At 40.4% G+C, this 21,937-nt stretch overlaps 1 protein-coding gene across 1 annotated transcript in view; it reads left to right on the forward strand.

The window, feature by feature from the left end:
* Positions 1–21,937, forward strand: part of PHLPP1 (PH domain and leucine rich repeat protein phosphatase 1) — a 132,167-nt gene that overhangs the window by 15,239 nt on the left and 94,991 nt on the right. The window lies entirely within an intron of this gene.

Here is a 21,937-nt window from a genome sequence, read left to right on the forward strand (position 1 = left end):
AACTGAGAAAGCAATGAAAAAAAATCAAAGCAAGCAAAAAGGAAGCAGAAAATGATTTGCAAGCTTAAGCATTCACTTCACTTCCCAGGAACTGTCCCACATCTCTAATCTGTGGTATCTAATCTTTATAACCAGATACCACAGTGATAGACGTAATTGACATGTGTAAAGTGCATAGCAGAAAGGAAAGTGACTTTTTGGTGTAGGTTTTCTGCTGATGAAAATGACAGGTCTTGGGAAGTATGCAGGTAGGTAAATACAGCAGATAATCTGCAAGCAGGTTGCATTTTCACCAAAACAAGCATAATTGTAGTAATACAGACTCTGCAGATTTGGTGTTCGTTTGTAAAGTTCTGTGCCTGGATCCTCTGTTCCACACTTGAAAGAGAGGTGCTTGACAGTAAAGTTGGCATACAGCACTGAGTAGCTGTGAATGAGCAGGAAAGTCCTCAGCTGGAAACCTTTTAATGCATACAAGGCAAGCTGTATATACCGAGTTCCTGCTGGAAGCTGAATTGGAGGTGAGGAACCCAAAGTTCGTCTCTTAGGATGTGCTGAATTGCACCTTTCTGTTCTGGGGTATAAAACTTGCCAGCCAGTGTACCCTTAGAAAAAATGTTTTTAACTTGGATTATCTTAAGGCAGTGTAATTCCTTCATAATGTTCTGCTTTTACTGGGATGCTGGCATGCATAGGACTTAATGACTCCCTCTGCTAGGAGGCTTAATCTGCCACTGTGATGTTGACCTACAACTTCCCGTTCTCCTGAAAACCAAAATGGGTGTTGAGGCTGTGTTCCTCTCCTTTGTGATTTCTGTACGAGAAGGCATTTCCCTTAGGTTCTGGTATAGTTCTGTTTGTCCACAATAAGTACTTGGGCTCTTTTTGACCTTTTCTCTTTCTATTCTCTAGCTGCGTATTTTTGAGATCTGTTTGAAGTCTTCTTTCTGAGATAAGTTGTCATGAATTAAACAGTTTCTTATGGTGCTGTTGTTTCTAGAATCCCAGTCTGTTAAGAACATGTACTTGTGGATCATGGCATACGTTACCACACGTGATGCCAAAGTGATGCCAAATTGTCTGGACTGTTCTAGCAAAAACAAGGAAACAAGGAGTGTGAAATCACAGTCACTGGATAGTGTCTTCATTGCTTTTTTTCCGCCTTTAATTTAGAACTCTGAGTTCTGATTTCTGCTTTTTATTACAAGCAATGGTGCTGAATATTGGTGGCAGTTTTTTATATTTACCATTTTAAGGTATTTTAAATTTACCATTTTAAACTGTGACAGCTTGGCTTTTTACATATATGTGCATGTATATAATATATAAAGCCTTCTGTTTCTCTCTCCATATAATTATATTTTGTATGTTCTCTTCAGAGTTTAGAAGGCCATTACACATACTTTGAGAGGCACATACTTTGTGAACCCAATTTCATAACAAGGCTTAAAAATATATGGAAGTACATGTTTGCTTCAAGGTTGTATTTTGGTCAATTTTTTTTAGCAACTTGTGAAAGTCTTTAGCAAAACAAAGATAAATAGCACCAGCTATTCCACACATTCTTGAGTAGTGGAGGAAGGGAGTATGTCGATTGAGGGAAGGTTTGCAAGTTAAATAAAACTGTTGTTGCCAGGCAGCCCAAGAAGTGAGTTGGCATCACTTGAAAATACTTGAAAATGAGAGTAGATTGTGGGTTGATGTTGGAGCAGTGTGGACAATGGAGAAATAGAAAAAGAAAGAAACTTGAATGCTTTTAAATTAGCTTGTTTCTGCTTCCAGAACACACAATATTGAAAGGAAGGTAGCTATCTTGGAAAGCCTATGACTATTGTAAGAAGAGAGCTGGACTACACTGAAAGTCTAATTCTCTTCATTTTTTTTAATATAGTATGTCATGGTGAGTTAATGACTGCTATTACAAAATAGGGTGTTAGAACACTTGAAATTATACTCTGGCTCCGCCTAGCTATGAGACGTGAGTTGATTGATGCTCAAAAGTTACCCTATCTCCTGTAATGCCAAGTTTTTTTGTTTAGCTTCTGGTTTATGTAAGTGAGCATTTGCTGCAAGGTGCTTGGTGCAGTGCACAGCCACCTGTAAATACAAGTTTCATAGGATCCTGCTGTTCCTAATCTGGAACTAGGCACCCCTTGCAGAGGTGACTAGGAGTCACAGACTTGCTGTGTGGATGAGCTTTATGCATAAAGACGTCTTGGTTTTTGATGAAAGCACTTTCACTTGTCTCCTCCCCATCAGCGGTGTAGGATTTGCTCTGCTCAAGCATATGCCTTTGTAAGATTAAACTTGCCAGTGTGCTTATGTTTAGCAGAATGTTGTAAGATAGTAATTAATGCTGTAGCCATCATGTGAATGGAAAATATTTCTGCAAACATGTCTATGTATCTAGATACTTAAGAGGATAAAATTAGGCTTTGGAATTTCCCTCTGGTCCTGTTTAACTTAGTTAACTCGTAGACACGCTTTTATTATGGTGATAATGGTTATCTGCCATTGCTGTTTTACTTTTAATGTCAACGTTGCACTGTCCTTTGCAAGAGCGTAATGTGCAAACCATTACATGGTTGGGTTGGTGCAAATCAGGACAGTCAGCTGGAGGCTATGCTCTTATGTTCTAGCATCTGGCAAGCTTCCTTCGTTTCTTCAACTTTTGTGCAAGTTTGACAACTTGTGTAGCATCTTTCTTGAAAACTTTTTAATATTTATACCCTTCAACCCTTGTTGGAAAGTACAGCATTGCAAGCATATATTCCTTTTACTTGTCTTCAGAATTGGTATCCTTTGTGACTAATGAATATGGTAGACACTGATCTAGCTGGGACTCAAAATTGTTTTAGGATTATCAAGTCCACGCAGGATAAAATTTAACTGTATAATCTTACTGATACAATAGTACCATTTCTTCTTTTGTTCTACTTATTTTTGTGGAAAAAATCATGTAGGCAGCTCCAGGGGATGGACCATATTGTCTGCTTTTATTTATTTTTATTAAATTATGCTTTGCTTAACTGTCTTGAGGTTAGGAAGTATGTAGGAAAGCTTTTGGCTAGATGGGCAAAATTTGTGGCTTCTGGTCCTCCCCCCCACCCCCCCGCCTCAATTGCTGAAAATTGTGAATAACATTGTTTTAGGACATGCATTTCTTTCACAGTTATGACCTTAAAACTGCAGTGGGAAATGGTGAATTGCTTTTTCTGTTGCCTTTCTTTATTTCATCTCTAAAAGCAAACATTCTTCCAAAACAAAAAAGGTAAAGTCATCTTCTTGAGCAATTGTGTAGTAGAGAAAGTGAGGTGACAAGGTATTGTTTTCTGAAGGCTTTATGTGAAAGAGAGAACGTGATGGCTTGAGCGAGCAGTTGCAGCCACAAGCAAGGTGGATTCCAGATGGCATTGGTAAAGCGTGACGGCGATGAAAGAGCCGTCTCTCTAGGTTACACACACCGCTCAACTTTGACTGCTGCAAATATAAGCATCAAAATCCTTTGTCCCGAGAGTGCTTGAGCGCAAAGTTCATTCTGCACTGAAGTTTCTCACCCGATGTGTATGCGGTCTGTCATTCTGTCTAGTGTAAGGATTTTTCACCCCTCAGTGTGGTATGACACTGTCTCAGAGTGGCTGCCTTTTGGTCCCTGCAGTATGCAGGTGGGCAATGCTGCAAGCAAGAGCCATTCACCTGTCCTCTGAGGAAGCCTTCTGACAAAATGGGTTGGGCATGGTTGCCTAAAGCAGTCAGACATCCTTCCATTTTAACCAACCTTGGTCCCGAGCTGCATTCACATTGCATTGATGCAGACACTTGAGGTGCCCCTGGTGCTGGAACTTGTAATAGCTTGAATTAGCAGATGGCTGGAGGAAATATCTGAAACTTCAGTGGCCATGAATCGCTTGTGTTAATAAAACTCTTAGCCTCCTGTTAGCTGCTAAGTCAGTGTGTGTTTAGCTGTGAGAACTCATTGGAGCCCTTTTCCTGAGTCTTCTGATTTGTGCAGGAATCAGGTTATTGCTGGAAGAACTCTGCTCTTCCTTTCCCTTCACTTCTTTATAAAAAACAGGAAGTTTAGATTTAGGAAATTAAAGATTCTAAACGTAGAATTTAAATATTATAAATTTCAAAAATGGAGGGGGGGGAGGGATTTGAAAGGCGGAAATTGGTCCAAGACCCTAATTCAAGAGAAAGAAAATAAGTCTTGTTCTAACATCTTTATCTTAAAGCTCTATTTTGCCAAGCTTTCGTAACAAGCTGGGTAAACAATACTGATAAAGTGTGTTGTTCTAATTTTTGTACACTTTAAACCTTAATCAGACTTCAGAGTGTTGCTTTCAAGCTCAGAGGCAATTATCTAGATTACTGAGATTACATATTTGTGATTGTTGGAGTTCTACCACAGTTGTTTTTGGCTGCGTGTTCTTTCTACTGCAGAAGAAAAAAATAGTCCCAGGCAACTATGTTCCTGTTGTAGTGGTTTTTGGGGCAGACCCAGGGGGATGCGAAGTAGTCTGAAAGCAAATACAGGACTTCCTGGGGGGGGAAGTTGTGCAGTGGCTCAGTCACTGCTCTGCTGTCTTGATTGCTGTATCGCCTGTTAAAAATCACTAATTTTTAATTAACTAGAAGAACAGATCATCCTCTTTTTTTTAAATGCGGCTTGTTTTTTCCATCAAGGGAAGGGTTCTTGATTATTTTATTTTTTTCATTTCTAAAGAGTTCTTATGCACTGTGCTGACCTGCTGCTCTTGGAGGCCCTAGGGAGCCTGTCAGTGTTTGCACAGCTTCAGGGAAATCTGACCCACGAGTGCCAAAGGGCTGGTCTGTGCTGAATGAGAACGAAATCTGTTTCCTTTCCAAGGGGGTTCTGTACTGAAGACAGTGCCGTTGCACTTCTAGAAGACCTCGTGAAGCAGCAGCTTTCCTAAGGCCTGGTTTGAGGTGGGGCTTTTTTGTTCAATTCTTCTGGATAGCCGTGAAAACAAAATGGACACTGTCTTCTGTGCTCTAGGCTGAGACTTGAAAGAAATAATGAACACTAATGAGATTCTTCAGCCCACAGAAAATAGACAGGAGCAGGAGAAGCCTTCTGGAAGAAGGCTCTTTGAGTGGGTGCATGTGGCAGTGCTTGCTTGATGTTTGCTGTGGTAAAAATTCTGTGCTCTGCTACCGTAGTCTTTTTTCCTCTTCACTGTGGATTAACAAGAGATACTCTTTTTCCAAGATTGGTTGGTCTTTATTCTGGATGATACCAGAATTCTGCATCAAGGAGTCTTTAACACTGCCATGCTCTGGAGTCACCTAGAAGTGTTGCCTCGTATTGAGGTTGGTGCAGTTGAGCTTACGTGTTGGCATGGGTCCGACACTGCTCACTGGGGCATGCCACTTGTAGGGTTGCCTCTTACAGGCTCTCAACTAGAGGACAGCACTCAAGCCTTGGAGTCTTGAAGTTCTTATATCCTAGTTTTTGTAAACACTGAGGCTGAAAAGCACGTTTTAGAGGGTCAAATGTGTAGCATTCAGCAGGCAGCGCTTCTCTTCATCTCCTTTTTGCAGTATTGGTACTTGAGGGCTACAGAGAAATCCTAAAATAAGATCAGTGCATGTCGGTACCATTACCTGTGCCTGTGGACGTCTGCATAGCTGAGCAAGGATTGGTGGTGTCAGTGCCCTCTTGTGCGTGTACCTTTTTTTTATTAAAAAGGTTCTGTATAATGTGCGTTGTTCTGGGACTGCAAATGCACTGATGGTACTGATGTGACATCTTGTTCTTAAAATATCTTAAAATCTTATTTTTGAAGTATCATAAATGAGTTTGCCTCTATTTCTAGCAGTTGCTGAACTCTCACAAGTTCTAACTTAATACTTCTTCAGAATAAATGTGTAAATATTTGTGATACCTTTCCTCAGTGAGTGGCCTATGTCTCTTGCTGTATACTTTCCAACCCATGTATTACAGGCTATAGTTAGTAATGTATTGAACCTCTGCATTTATTATATATTAATTATTATTATGGTGTGATTTTTGCACTAAGAGCAGAAACTTCCAACTCCAGGTTCCTTCACCTTTGATTTTACTGCCTGGATGCTGAAAAAATGAATTGCATGCACTTCTGTGGCTAGCTCCTGATCAGATACAAGGGACAAAGTTGATTGTTCATAAAGTTTTTGCTGCCTTAAGTTTGAGGCACCTGTGTTAACTAGGCCTTTTTTGCATAGGAATCATAAAATGTGTGTAAAGGCTGTACGTGAGGCTCCCTCCCTGAAACAAAGGGAACTGTATTTGTATATTGGGTAAAGGAGTGTCTTCCTGTTTCTAAAACAAACAAAATCTCATCAAGGAGAAAGCTGATCTTTTCCTTCTCTTTCCAGGTGCTGTATTGTCACCTTGCACAGAAGTTTTGTTAGGTGTCTGATGAGCATTTTGAAATGTACTCAACTCTGTAGAGGGATTTCTTACTACAGAATGTAGTATGTGTTACAGCTTAAGAAGACACTTTCAAAATTCTTAAATATCAATTAAAAATGAACTAGTGCCATGGAGGAATTTTAAATAAGGAAGACTACGCTTTTAAGCACAAAAATTGAAGGTTAAGCCTGGATACCCTTACTTGCATAATTTTTAAAGACTTACGCTCCAGGCATAAACAAAACAAACCATCCTACCCTATTCTTCTCCAAAGTAGCACTCTTGGTGCAGATTAGAGAATGGCTTTAGGGTAATTTACAAAGTAGTGGTAGTATCGTGTTTACATATCTGCTGGTGTTATCTGGATCTAGAGTTTGGTAGAAAATACTCAAAGGTAGGAGAAATAGATAAATTAGGAGACCGATTAAGTGTTTTACGCTACTGCTGGTACCTCATTTTTCACTTTTGTTTCTTCACTGTGCAGATGGCCATGTTTTGAAGAAGTCCTTTTGCTTTGTAGGGTTTTCTTCCTCAACAGGTCTCAGGGAAAAGAAAGGTTTGCCTTTCAGAAGGCTTGCCTTGCTGAAAAAGAAAGAGCAGCTAGTAGATGGTTCTGTAGAAAGATAATTTGTCTCTATTAAATCTTCTGGAATGTGATATTTCACCTAGGATATGCTATTGTTTCCCTATAAACACGCATGGTGTAGCATTCGACTTCTAGGATGTTGTCTGTAGATCTCCAGGACAGATATAAGGTCGACTTTCATGGCTCTGCAAGGTCCAACTGGACAAAGGTGCAGATTTACCAATAAATGTTTTGGGTGATATTTGTGATATTTATGATTTGTGGTGGTGTTTTGTGTAGTTTTGTGTGGTTTTTCTGTTTGAGGGATTAAAACAGCCTTATCTTGATAAATATTATCTTGCTGAGGTTTAAATTTCATCACTTTGTGCAAGCTTACCATTTACAAAGTGGTGTTGCTGTATAAAATTAACTTCTTTTGCAGCAGTTTTGTTGATGTGCAGATGGGGGGAAGGTGTCACGTCTTCCTTTGTCTCCATTGTAAGCTCACTTGGGAAGTCTGGAAGCAAACACCCTCCTAAAAAAGTATTGGTTAGGGTGTTCACGTACAACAGGGGAAAAGGCACAAGTATACTGATCCCTGCAGAAGTACTACACATAGTGCTACTTGTGGGCCCTCTTCCTTGAATGCAGGTGACTGTCAGAGGAAAGGAACGCTTCAGGTAGTTGAGAAAGGAATATACAATTTGGGTCGGGGGTTACATTAGATGCTAGCAAAATGGAGGTTGAGGAAGATTTGATCTAAACCTAAATGCTTGGAGCTTTCACCCCATCTAGTATCATGTCATTTCAGCCATCTCTGAACTGTGAACTGTGCTGAAACGTAAGCAATAAACATGGTTTGACTCTGGTGTAAGTGAACGCTTGTTAGGAGTCCGTTTGTCTCAAAGTTTCTAAAGTTTCTCAGCCATGTCTTGTAATGAGATCTTCAGAATTAGTCTGTCCTGGAGACAAGTGGGCTGCTTGTTCCCTGCCATCACAGGGCAAACGCTCATGACCTTCATGGTGGCCCTCTGCTGAACACTCTCTCCCCTTTTATTTTAATTTTCAGCTCACAGTCTTTACTGGTGGGCTAAAAACTGGATGTAGTATTCCAGTTGCATCTAACTGTCTGTGATTACAGGCGTATTGTATCTGCTGGCTGCACTCCAGTTAAAGCAGTGCAGGATGTTGCTGGCCATCTCAGCTACCAGGATGTGCTGCTGTCTCGTTTGGTTTGTCTGCCAAGGTCCCCAGCTCCTTTTCAGCAGACCTGCTCCTCGGCCAGTCTGTCCCCAGTCTGTATCACTGCACATGTGTTTTCTGGGAAAGAATAACCATGATTATTCCTTCTCTGGGCAGTGTTTTGAAATTCCTCCTTTGGAGCTTTATTAGGACTTCCTTGCTTAAACAAATCTCCTTGTTCTCCTGAGTATGGGGATGGACTGTGCTTGTGCTTGGGTGTGCAGCTGTTAAAGCCCTGCTAGCTTTCCTGAGCTCCTCTGCCTCCTGTGGCTGGTTTCTTGAATAAGTCAGCTTGCTCGCCTGAAGCCGAGGGTCTGTACTCCGCTGCTCTCCTTCCTTGCTCCCCTCAGGATCCTGGACTCAAGCGTTTCATGGTCACCACAACCACGGTTGCTGTTGGTTGCTGCCAGCTCTTCTTCAGTGAATCACACTGGTGAGTGATAGGTACACGTGTACTGAAGCATCCCTGAAGTGACCGAATTTGGGACATCACATTTTATATCTGAGTTCCTTTGCAAGTATTTCTGATGCCCACCCCTCTCTGGAGAAACAGCATTGGAAGCATCTGGATATCAGATTTACTTGTGAGAATTTAGAACAGAAATATTCTACTACTGTTGTAGATTTGCTAGATACATTTAGCAGTTCACTTGTGTTTCTTTTTGCCCTCCTACAGGCACTAATTGGTAACTAATTTCATGTTTTGCTTACTCCTTTCCCCTGTCCCCCAGTGTAGTTTGCCTCTTGTGTAACAGTATTTTTTTAAAACCCATTGATCTTGATTAGCTTTTGAAGACTTTGTTCAGTCTTCTTATTTTGAATGATTGAGGGAGGAAGAAGGCAGCGTACAAAATGTCTTAACAGTTGAGTGTTGTGGGGGCAAAATGCTCCCTGCTGGATTGGTATCCAGGTATTAGCCTGGCTTTGGTCTCCTGTACAACACATGAAGCCATTACATTAAAATGTACCAGAACTGTGATAGGAGGGTGAACTTCATGAAACTTAGTAATAGAGGGAGGTAGTGTAGCACCCTGCAACCCTGCGTATTTTAAAAATTTGTGTATATACATGCTTATGGAGGAATAAAAATACAAATATAAGCTTATCTGATTTTAACATCTTCAGTTGTCTTAGTAATGCCTTAGGAGCTAGGGTTACCCTGGGCATTAGACTTACTGTGAGGGAACCTAGAGCTCTTTAGGAAAAGGAGGACAAAGTTTTTTTTTATTTTTTTTCTTCCAATAATACTTGTATAGGTATTAATATTTCTTGTGGCTTATACCATGGTTTGTTTAGTTTTTAACTTTTTTTAATCTAGGTGTCTACTATCTGTGAAGGGTAATAGATTTGGTGACATAGGCAAATACCTTCTCGACAGATGCAGAGTCATTTCCCTTGGGGTCAGAGGTGAGGGTCTGACTGTCTCAAGTTGATGCAGAAGAGAATGGGTTTAACTCGGGGGAAGTGAAGCAATGACAGGCCAGAGTATTCAGATAATGTGTGGCATCAAACTGGTTTTGCAAAGCTGGAAGTGCATTCTAGACTTGTTTTCGCTTTCCTTTCTTTCTCCTTTGCCTATGCTATGCTTTGTGGTGAGTCAAGCACTTAAAGCACCAGAATTTATGTATGATCATGCAGAATATTCTCTGCCTCTCTTTTCAAGCCAGGCAGGGAGAAAATGCTTCCTTCTGGAAGTGTTTCTCATTACACTGGATGTTCTAGACAGTGATTGGAGAAATGTATCTTTGGAGAGGTTCTTTGTAATATGGAGAATGGTGTTCTGCAAGAAAGCGAGACTGGAAAAACAGAAGTCTTTATGAGTCTTTATGAGCTTACTTGTTCTCTTGAACTAGTTCTGCTTTGCTTCCTAGGCCCACTGTGCCTTTAGTTTTAGAACAGAGGTTACTCAGATGCTACATCGCTATTAGCATCGAACTTGTGTGCTTGTTTCATTACGAGTTAGCTGGCTCTCTTTGCTCTTTCTTGCTGATCTCAAAGGCTTCATGCAGTGCAAGTCTTGTACTCATAGAACATTAAAATCTGATAGGCTTCTGAGGATCTCTGGATAGGTACAGTTCTGCAACTGGAAGGTTTCTCACAGTATCTTTCTCTAGTGAGGCTCTTGAATTAATTGTTCAAAGATGGAATGAAATGAAATATATTCTGTTGTCTTGTTTCTCCTTTATTTTATGTTTGTTTGGTGCTTAAAAGGTTACCCTTTGTTACTAATGTGATAGGGCAAACGCATCCTTGAGGCCATCAGTTCAGGTGTGGACTCAGAAATACCTCCAACTAGATTCTAAATCACTGTTAAAAATACATTATTTTAAGGGGAAGGAGACTAATTGATATGAGTGGTGGATGTTGCTAGCTGAGGGGATGAGTTTACTACGTAGAGGCTGTACAAAAAACTCTAGAGCTGGAAGTAAATTGTAATGAAAGATTATAAAGAAGGGGTCCTGCACAGTGAAAGCAGATGGGCGTGATAACTTGGGTTTGTGAAAGTAGACTTACTTTTCAACTGACTCCTCACAAATGAATCGTGTGTGTATATGGAAGCTGGCTGAATATAATGCCAGAAGAATTGGAAGCAGAATTGGACAGACTGTTTTGAGAGTCTTCCAAGAATAGAAAGCAAGAGGAAAGAAAATGGTTTGTATCTGTGGAGCTGAGGGAAGACAGGATGCTAGATGAGAAGAAACTAGATATGAGGTGTCCTTAAAGGTCTAAGTCGTACTGACTAGTGGTGGGGCTTCTAACCTGGTTTGTACATGTAAACACTATCTAATGTTAAAAAATAATTCTCTTAACTGAGAATGTGGAAGCTGCATATTAGAGAGAAAAATCTTTGCCGTGTTACTCATGTTTGTACTGGTGATTTGGAAATGAAGTCTCTCTCGTGAATTAAAAGTTAAGATTCATTAGCATTTCTGCATGAAAATATATTTTCTGTCCAAGTTAGTCTGTATGTGTTTGAATGTGCAAAATTTCTTTCAAGCTGTTTTAAGCAAAACTGCCTATGTCAGTGGATTCATTTCTTGGTATTTTTAGAACATGGTGTTCTGCCTTAGGAAGAAATTAACTATTTCAGAGTTGAAGAGCAAGTATCGCGAAGAGATCTGAAATAAGTTTGTGCAACACTGACAAACCTTGCAAAGGCATTTGGGTTTGCTGTTTTTGCAGCAGTAATCTGCTGCAGAACTGCAGGGCTCATTCTCCAGCACGCAGGTATAGTAGGTCTTCTCTTATTCTGCAGCTGTTTTATTGGAGTAAGGGAGTTGAGAGGAACGCTGTGAGTCATTTGTATATTGAAGTTCACCAGCATCTCCTGTAGAGCCCTTGTTCTCCATTTCTATTACTCAAAAATATACACAGGACGTAGGTTTAAATAGCAGAAGGTTCAACTGGAGAACCTAGACAAGTAACTTCTGTTCTGAGAGTACTACATCTTATGAAACTGATGTTTAGCTGCTCTAGATGACCCTGTTTAGATACTTTTAATTCATAAGATTCGTAGGGAATTAACATTTTTTTTTAATGACTTCCAATTCTGTGGAAAGGATCCTTAGCAGAAACGGAAAGGAGATCAATGCGGACTGCAAATATAGTGTAAGAATCTGTTTCCTTCCAAGTAGCTACCCTTGGTTTTTCATTTACAAATGTTTGGTCTATTCTTCGGAATAGCTTGTACAACCCTTAATAAAGGGTTATCAAATCTTTAGCAGGGCTAGGTTTCCTGTAAGATTTCTCTTAGGTAGCATGAACGGCATAGTCCCCTGTGTGAGCTGTGGTAATTAGATAAATAAGATGAATAGTTTAAAGAAAATGCATATTCACTGCAATAGAAATGGTACTGGATTGTTTGATAGATATGATAGTAATGATGTTTAATCTAAAAATAGGTGAATTCAGTCTAATTTTTTTCAAAAAACACTTGAAAACTCACAGACTGAAGGGCTTGTGTGCCTTCTTTCTCTAGCTTAAAAAAAAAAAAGGCCTCAAAATATGTATACCTGCATAGGTTGTCTTTGCATACATGACAAAGTTTGCATCGGTGGGACTGTGTCAGGAAATGCTCAAGGACTGGTGCTTGATGACTTCTGTGACTAGACAAAAATTTTAATTGTGATGCATGATCAAGTACAGAAATCTCTCTAATTTAATGGCGTTTTTGTTTATTTTGTGAGTTATGGTAACCCGTGTATCCCATGTGAAGAAGTGCAGTGGGATAAGACCTGATGAGAGCCCCCAACGTCCTGCTGCAGTGGTTTCATTCGATTTGTATCCATGCTCCCAAGCAATGAGACAATTTTACTGCAAACATGGAACACTAACCTCTAAAATTCTGTGAATTGCTATGGAATCTGCAGTAGTAACACTGCACGAAAATATTCCATTTGATGGGGGCTCTGAAGTAATGTCTGAGATGATGATGATTGTTTGCTCCTTGCTTTCTGTTCAGTCTTAGCAAAAGCTTGGATGTCAGTTGTATCTGATGCTGCCTACTGTGGACTTGAGATAGGGAGTCCCAGCTGCCTGACCCTAATGGGTTAACACTTGGATGTTCTTGGTTTGCGAGCTCAGGAATTTCCAGGAAGAGAATTGAATCAGCATCCCTTACTTATTTATTTTTTTTAAAGAGGGAGGGGGAGAAAAACAAATGGAGTAATTTGGAGGTGTCATTGCGCAAATCTTGAGCTCTTGAGAGAATACTTAAGCTTGTCTGTTTAGTGGTGAACGTAATTGATTCACCTTCTCATTGCACAGAACATAACTCAATTATGGTAGGAACAAACAGTGTCTCCAGAGATGCAAGCTTGAGTGGATATATGAGATCCTGGCCTCTGTCCAGCAAATGATGCCATGACTTCTCTTACTTCTGGTGCTTAATATCTTATGGTAGAGTTTTTCTGCGGGAATTAATACAAACAGGGAGGGGAAGGATCTGGAGTGGTATCTGTTCTGTTTTAGCTGTCCTGATAAGACACTGCTGTCAATTTAAAATGTAACATGGAAACTTTTTATCTGTGCCCTTTTAAGATGCTTAATTTTATCTCTGGGTATGCAGTCAGTCAAGGGTGGTGTGTAGGGATTTCTTTTATGCATCTGTTTTGGGACCTTTCTGCTTTTGGGGGTCTGGACTGAAAACCAGGAGCTCTTTTTTTTCTTTTTCTTCACAGTTTAAATATATTAAACATATATCTAACAAAACGGGTTTGTGTATCTTTCAAGCAGAGCTGTCCATTTCCACAGTGCTTTTTTTTTCTCCTGATGTGGCTCTTAGTTTGTTTTGTCTGCTGAAACTAATTGAAGCTAATCGAAGATGCTATGGGAGACCCAACAAAAGGGTTTGCTTAAACTACAGCAAACACCATCCACTTTGTACAGACCCTCGTCTTGACCGAGAATAGAGTCAGGATGTGAGTGCAGGGTCAGCTTCTCGGATGCTTTTTTTTTTGAGGTTTATTTTGTTATCTGCGAACTGGCTCTGGAATAGCAGAGCTCTTCTCTTGGGCATCTAATTTTACCAGTGTTTGGGTTCACTGAGAAGATAACCCTTGCACAGATTTAGTGTGGAGTCAGAGTTCTCCCATAAAACCTCTGGAGCTGAATTATTGCTAAATAGAAAAGTAGCTTGCTTTGGACCTACGATAAAGGGTATAGAGAGTGGACTTTGATCAAAGATCTATATGTGTATGCTGCTGCAAGTAGTAACTTGTGCTAGCTAAAAGTACAGTATGGAAATTGTACCTGCACTGCATAAGGTCTTAAGAGCTGTAGCTACAGGTGGTTTGGCTCTGAGTGTATTTCTTTATAGGAAGAACCAAAACACAGACAGTTGTCTTCTGAAGCTGTGACCGTTCCCTGGTAGAAAGCTGTGAGCAAGGAGAGTTACAAGATCTCGGGACCCTTCTTGGGGAGAAGGGAACTATAACTGGGGAAGTCTAGCTTCTTTATAAAAAATAAAGTGTATATTTGGTGACGCAAATGGAGTAACTGTCCGTTAGTGGTGCAGTTGATACAGTAGGCTATTAAGAAGTATAAGTGTTGGGAAGGGAAATAAAACTTCTGTGCCTGAGCTGAAACTTTTGAGATAGAGAAATTACCCTTGGCTAAGGGTACTCTGGTTTTGATTTTTCACGATTTGTAAGGTTGCTCTAAACTGTTTATATTTCTGACTATGTAGAAAAAATGGCTTCTCTTCCGTGAATGTAATGCTGGCTTCAGGGGGTCAAACTTTCAAAGGTGAACATGAGTAACTTGAACAGTGCTAGTTTAGTCTGCATTGCTACAGTTGAGCTTGTAATTGCGTGTTCAAACCAGCGTGCCTGTTTGGAAAAATACATGTTGCTGTTCTGCAGGAGTCCAAACAAGGATCTGTATTCAGCTGATTGCTTTAGTCAATGTGCAATATCTTTTTTAAAAAGAAAAAGGTAGTACTACAGTAAATTCAGTAGAACAGTTAGTCTCATCATTTGGAACAGAGTAGGTCTAGAAAAATGCTTAAAAACATTACGTGTGTTTCTGTACCAGAGGAGAGGGATGAAGTATTTATTGATATTATTTGAGGTTCTTACTGTCTACGTGGGAGGTTACCCAGGGGTGTTTCTGAAATCCTGTAGTTTCTGTCATCCTCTGAAGATGGGACGTGAATCCTTGTAGCGTGGGATAGGTGCTGCTTTTTCATGTTTCCCATGCAGTACCTCAGTGTTTTTGGACTGCTCTCCTTCGCAGATGCTGAGGCAGGCAAGTCTTGAGGGGACTGGCAGCTCAGGCTGGTTTACCTAGCGCTGTTTGGTCTCTTAAAATGTTATGTGCTCTCTTGGAAGATCAGTCTGCCTTCTGAAATTCTGTCTGGTGATGTCAGGTAACAGTTTGCTCAGTTTGAACTCTAGCATAGGTAAACCTGGTGATGCTTTTGAAACAACACGGGCTTTGGGAGAATTTGTACTAACGTGTGGAAATCTGTAATTTAGGAAAATCTCGATTGGCACTGCTTTGGGGTGCATCGACACTTAAGAGTGGGAACCCCTCGGGTGGGAAGGGTGTGGAAAGGTAATGTGTTGCTTTTTAAATTTGAGATTGGACTTCAGCGTGGAGGACTTGGCGAGGTACCCCAGTGGAAGGAAAGACTTGGGTAAATGCAAACTAGTTCCTCTGTTTCTTTTGGTTTCAGACTTCTGAGTTCATAGCGGTAGTCCATTTCTGATGATAAGTGTCTGGATGCTCTTCCTCTTCACCAAGCCCGTGCCTCTCCTCAGTCAGACACTTTCCTTACTAGCAGTAAATTTACAATGATTTAAATGTTTTTCTGCTGCCCGTTCTCTGACCAGCTAAGTCCATTGCTTCTTAGATAAGGTTTGGATAAATATAGGCTCAATAAATAGATTCCCAGGTGGTTAAATCGTGAGTTGTGGACAGAGCCTCAGTCCTGGTACTTGTTTTCTTGGCTGTAATTTTTTACGGCTAATAGTACTTCCAGTTCTTCCTTAAGCGTTTTTGCACTGTTCTGCTTGTGATAGGCCTAGATAAATGCTAGATTGTAACACTGATGACAACAAACAACTGTTGTACTCTGCTCTTCAGGATGAATGGGTGCTGTGTTCTGTAATTACTAGGGTAAAAGAGGACACTCGAGTTCTCAAAAGTAAGCCGTTTTCTGCTTTCTTTTCCATCCTCTTCCTGGGTAACATCATCCAGGCTGTGGAGGGAGCTAGTGTTGTCACTTCATGCAGAATAGTGTGATCCAGGTTTGTTCTGGTCTACTCTGCTCAATTAGTCTAGCAGAGACCTTGACGTAATCAAGGAAGTTTGTGTTTTGTCAATATTTTTTGAAGTGTGTTAGCTCGCAAGCTACATGTAATGTGCCCGTAAGAAAACTATCTTGTAACTTCTGCTGTGGCCTAGACCTGAACAAATATTCTTGTCTGAGTGATTCTGTTCCTGTGTCTTCCACATCGATGTGTGGTTTCATCTGGAGTTGCAGGAAGCCTATGATAGTCTATGATAGACAAGCACGGGACAACCTTTTGCTGCTCTGAAGGAATGAGATATGATGATGCAAGAGTTCTGCATCAGGACAGTTGAAGTGAGCATCAGGACTTCGGGCTTATTATCTTCAATGAGTGTTGCTAGTCAGAATATCTTTGGTACCTCTGTGAAACAGTGTGACAGACCTCTCTTCCCAGAAGCAGTCAAGGTGTTGGGTGCGTGCATTCATCTTAAATCTTAGGCATTCGTTTGTACTTTCAGTTGAAAAAGGTATTGAGTGTGGTATGAGGGGAGGAGGGAAATGGCTTTTGACAGCATTCACAAAAGCTATTTAATAGCTGGGAATTTGGTTTTCTCCTTCCCAGTGTTCTGGTTTTTTTCTTAGCTGTTATCTGTGCAAGAACTAATGGGCATGCAGATGGCACAATGGATGCCTTGCACAGACCGAAAATGAATATTTCATCATGCCTCCCGAAAGATAATGTGTAGCTTGCTAAGAAGCTTTTTTTCTTTTCCAGCAAGTAGCTCAGCTCCTCTAGATTTCACAGTTTCCAAGTGCTCATCTAACTGAGGGAGGGCTTCAGATTCTGCAGCTGGCAACCTTAAGTAATCTGCCTCTTGCTCACCAGTCTGGCATGGTCAAGATGAGCTGTGGATCTTGTTCTAAAGCATTGCTTTGTTGCTGGAGGCATTTGACCTTAGTGCTTAGGTTTTTATCGTAGTTATTACAGGCTTTGGCAACTTAGCATGTAACTCAGAGGTAAAAGAGGTTTGTGGTGGTGGGTGGGTTGTTTGTGTTTGGTATTTTGTTTATATATATATATATATACATTTAACATTTCGTGTTAATGGTGAGATGTCCATACTGGTAACGCTGTTTGTGAGCTACATTTGCTCTCTCAGAAGATGCTTCTGTTTTTATATTAGGTAATTAAGGGCTGATCCTCTCTTTAGGTCATCTGATTCATAAGTACTTTTTTCTATTTTGATTGATTTCATTCTGTAAGTTGAAGAGAAGGAGGGAAAAAAAGTAATAAAGAAGGCTTCTTAATAAACATAGACCATGACGTCTGGATTTACATCCTCTACAACAAAAGACAAAAAAAAGAAAACGAAAAACAAAACAAAACAAAAAAACAAAAAACCAACTCAGGGGTCTCTGAAGCAATTAAATGAGTAAAACATTTCCATTTATATGGCTTATATGATACAGCCAAAAATGTTAGAGATCCGGCATTTATTTCTTGGACAGCATTCTATTACAAGATAGACTAATGCAGTTGCTGGTAAGACGGTCAAACTGTTTGGGCTTAAAATTTCCATACAGTGTCTACTCAATGCTGAATTATTTTCAGAAAACCTCAAGAAAAATATTTAAATCACGTTTAGGAAATATTAAGGGAATTAAATTTTGCTCCCATGGAAGCGGTAGCGTTGTATGTGCATATGGTGAGGGGAAGAGCGTTAACAGCTTAGCACTTCTGTATTCTGGGGAAATAAAAACTTGTTGGGCAGTATGTATCTGACTCTTTCAGTGCAAATCTGCAGATTTCTTTCGTCCTTCAAGGAACTAAAAATCATACTGTGTGCATACTTGGAATAAGTGTAGCTTGGAAACTGTGTTCTTGGAAGATAGCAGCTGTGTGAAACATTTGAGCTTCTGGCCCCCTGAGACACTAAAAGGATTTCTCTGACTACATACAGGATATAAAAAGTGCTGCTTTGGTATATGATGCAAGAAGTGAAAACAAGGATATCCTCTTTTTCTTTTTTAAACTGTTCAAAGGCAATATTGAGAGGTTACAAGTTTGACTTGCTTACAATAGGTGATTAGAAACCATCTTGGTATTGCCTCTAAATTAGAGGTGTTTTTGACACGTGTTGTGTTTTTATGGCTGGTGTTCCATTGCAAGACTCTGTCAGTTGTACATCTTCGTTTCCAAAATGTGTATATTCTCTCCCTGTATTTTCATCTTTTTTGTTTACTTGAGTGTTCAGCAAAGGCTTTGAGGTGTAATCAGTTTCCTTGGATGAAATGTCTGCAGTACTGTGCCTTGCCCATATTGGAATCTCATTAACTGTGATGCATATTTTGGGGTTAGGAAATGACTTACACTACTTGCAGGCTTCAAACAGTGTGTCCAAGTGATAAACTCCTTCTCCTGCTGTAGCTGTTGGGCTCCGTGGAGTAACGGATGCTTCGGCCTAAAACAGGAGGAGTCCCTGTGTGATTTCTGGCCAAATACTTAATGCAGTGTTACAAAACGAGTGAGCTTGATACATGTTTATTGTGAGAGAGGTTCCCCTGGTACTTATTATCAGACTGGAATTTAAGCCTAGTTTTCTGTACCACAAAATAAAGAAGTCGGTGTAGGCTTCAGCTAAAGAAATTTCAAATGAGATTTTTTTTGCTAAGTTAGGCTATTTCATTTAGGGTATTTTTGGGTTTGTATTGTTGCTGGAGTTTCGAATTGAGATCTTTCATTTATGTTTTAAAAATCTCCTCTTGAGCTTTTAGGCTGTGGTAGTGTCTTGAGATCTTAGGGGAAGGGGAGGAATTGTCTTGCTATGTGAAATGTTTCAAGCAAATTTAATAATTTGAGCACAGAGCAGTTGATTCCAGCCCTCCATAAGACAGGTGGTCCCGTTGAAGGTGATAGGTGGTTTTTCTGTGTTGTTTATTGTGTGGTACTCAGTGGAGCTTCCAGAAGTAATTTTCTTTATACACAAACCTGTAAAAATACTAGCGTATTAACCACAGAGTGAGCGGATTAGACTTCCGAATGTAACTACGCTCTCCCTGGCACACAAAATGAGCAGATTATATGGTTCTGTTTTTGTTAAATAATTGTGTGGTTTCTTTTCAGAGGTAGCTTGTATAATTTGGAAAATTGAATGGGACTGCTTTGAGAAATTGAGTCATGAAATCATGGAGAAGAGAGGTATGCAGGGAAAATCACTCCTTTCAGCTTCTCTGCAGCTCTTCGGTATGAAAAGAATCGTATTTGATGTCGATTGGAATTTTTACAGTGCGTGCTCGTGCTTGGTTAGCAGTGTACAGAATAATGGGGAGTTCTAGTAATTGGTACCTTTCCTATTTAGGCTTACAAAGACTGATGACAGGTTTTTAAATTTAATTGCAAAGCCATGTCTGAATGTTCTTAAAGAACTCTTTAGTACTGCAAGCTGCTGGGATAGTGGTTTCTCTCGTACAAGATGAAGTTTTGCCAACAATGACGCATTGACTGCTATGCAGAGAGTCCTAAAGATCGTATTTTATGAGCAGGGTGAGAGAAACTTGGATGGGTCTCAGCAAAATCTTCAGCAGGGAGTGTAGAAAAACTGTGTGAGCTCCTCCTAATTTTCTCCCTGTTGTTAGATTAGTTTTTTTCGTATCAAATAGTAGCTTCAGCTTTTGTTATGACATAATATAAAGACCAGATTTCATAGAACTTGCAAAGATGACTAAGCCAATATTGGGCAAATTCTTAACCCATTTCGTGGTTTATCATCTTTTACTTACTGGGAAGGCTGCTAATACTGAAAATGAAGAAATATAGTGAGCTGACCAGGCTTGGAAAGTTGTAAGCATAACTTTTTTAGGCCTGAAAGTGTTGTGGCTTGAATAGGTGGATGTAATTGTAAAGTGGAATTGTAAAGAGGAATGGCAAGTATACTTTACTTAGTCACAGATGGAAGAAATGTTGAAAATATGACTACTCTGGAGCTTGCTTGTAGCTCCAAGCGAACTCTGCTTTTGTCCAAAAAAGTACCTTAAGTCCTCATTTCTAAAACTTTGACCTTGTTTCGTAGGGCAGAGGAGCGCTGTGGGAGTGGAAGACTGCAGTTTGCTAGTCTTCCAATTCTACAAGTCGATTCTCAGACGCAGTGGCTAAAAACAGCTTCCCCTGCTTCCAGTCATGGACATAGGCCTTATGCAACTAAGCTTCTCTCTCCTTCTTTCATTTTATTTTTATTTTCTATGTTCCTTTTTGTTCTGTGTTCAGCCCTGCCATCGATTGCAGGAACTGGCTGTTTCATCTTGACAAAGGATTGCTTGAAGCAGGTGAGGAGAGGTGGGAGAGACCTTTTCTTGCTATGAATTATTCAACAGTGGGTCTCTAGCTGACACTTCTAATATTAACTTTTAATAGAGGCTTCTGTCCTCTGGTAATCCATCTGGATTGCTTGATTGGGTGACAAATTTTTTTCATGTAAGTCATGAAATCACTTACTAGGAAACCTTCTGCAGCCCTTTGTAGAAGGCTTCGGTCTGAATGTCACCTACTTGCTCTTAAAGGCACATAGAGCTTAGATTTTCATAACCATTACACGGGCTGCTGGCACGTGGCAGGCAGACCTGGAGCGGTCACCCGGTGTCTAAAGGCACAACGTGAAGTAAGTACAAGTGGTATTTAGCAGTGTGGGGAGCACTGCCCCTGTTACTGGCTTTCTGTGCAGGGCCAGGTTGGCTTTTTGGCAAATAGGAGGAGACATGTCTCTGTGCCCATGTGTGTTTGTACTCCTGTCATGGGTGAGAGCACATGTATGGTCATGGCAGAGTTGAAGGAGAAGAAACAAGCTCCTTAAAAATGCCTTCACCCCTCTGGGAACTTGTGACTGGTATGCCTGCCGTGTCTCGTAATGCAGATTTTAACTGAAGAAAACCTTAATAGACCATATATGAAGGCAAGTTGGGATTGAAGTAATGCAGCTGACTTGTGTGGCTTGCTTGCTTTTAAACGTGCATCATTTGACTTCATCTGTTGCAAATAGCAAACGTCTGTTTGAGAAGTAGCAGGAGTTAAAACCCTGATCTCTGTTTAAGATGATCATCGTTTTTTTAACACACACAATGTTGTACTGAGAGCAGATGGGGAAAACAAAGGTTGACAGTCATAGCTGGAAGACTAGGGTAACTTCTGGTGTTTCTCTCGTAGCAGCTGGGACTCTAAAAAGCAGGAAAACTGCTACGAAGGGTATGGAAGAGAGCAGACAGGAAAGATGAAAGGGAACGGACGTAAGCGTGAAAATTCTTGCCACCTCTTCCCCCCCCTTCCTCCAGTTGCACTAAATGTATGCGATTCCTGTAGCACAAGGGCCACACACACTTCAAAACCAACTGTAAATATTTAGCTTGTTGTTTGTCCCAAGTTGCAGCATTTTGCTTGACAGGCTTTCCTCCTCTTATTTTAGAGACAATGAAAACAGTTGGTACTTATTTTCAACTTTGTAATTTAAAGAGGGAAGAAGTCCAGTTTGCAGCGCTTTAAATACTGTGCATAATATCCCTTTTAAGCCTTTTTCTGCGCGCTGCCAACAGAAGAGTCTAATGCTGAGGAGGAAATCCTACCATGGAGACTACAGTTTAGAATGGACCAGCCAAAGTCTGCAGCTGAAGGGACGGACTCCTGCTATTTCTGTCAGCAGACACATCATTGTTGCACTCTGATGTGGCTCAGACTACAGGAGCTTCCCTGACAAAGCTGTAAATCAGCTGGTAAAAGCTTTACTGCTACATCAATGCTGCAAGCCTTGTCAACCCAGTCATATGCAAAACAATTGCCGTCTTAATGTGTGTTGGAAAGAGTGAATTGGGGTGCCATCTTTGAAGAGCTGAAAGCGTCTTCCCAATAATAGCGTATTTTACATCTTAAAAAGACAACAAAACCTTCATTTGAAATGTTCGGTGTTTGTTTAGAGGGAGGCTTTGCTGCTTT

This window comes from Anser brachyrhynchus (genome assembly GCF_964034855.1).
Source record: "Anser brachyrhynchus genome assembly, chromosome: 2".
Classification (NCBI taxonomy): domain Eukaryota; kingdom Metazoa; phylum Chordata; class Aves; order Anseriformes; family Anatidae; genus Anser; species Anser brachyrhynchus.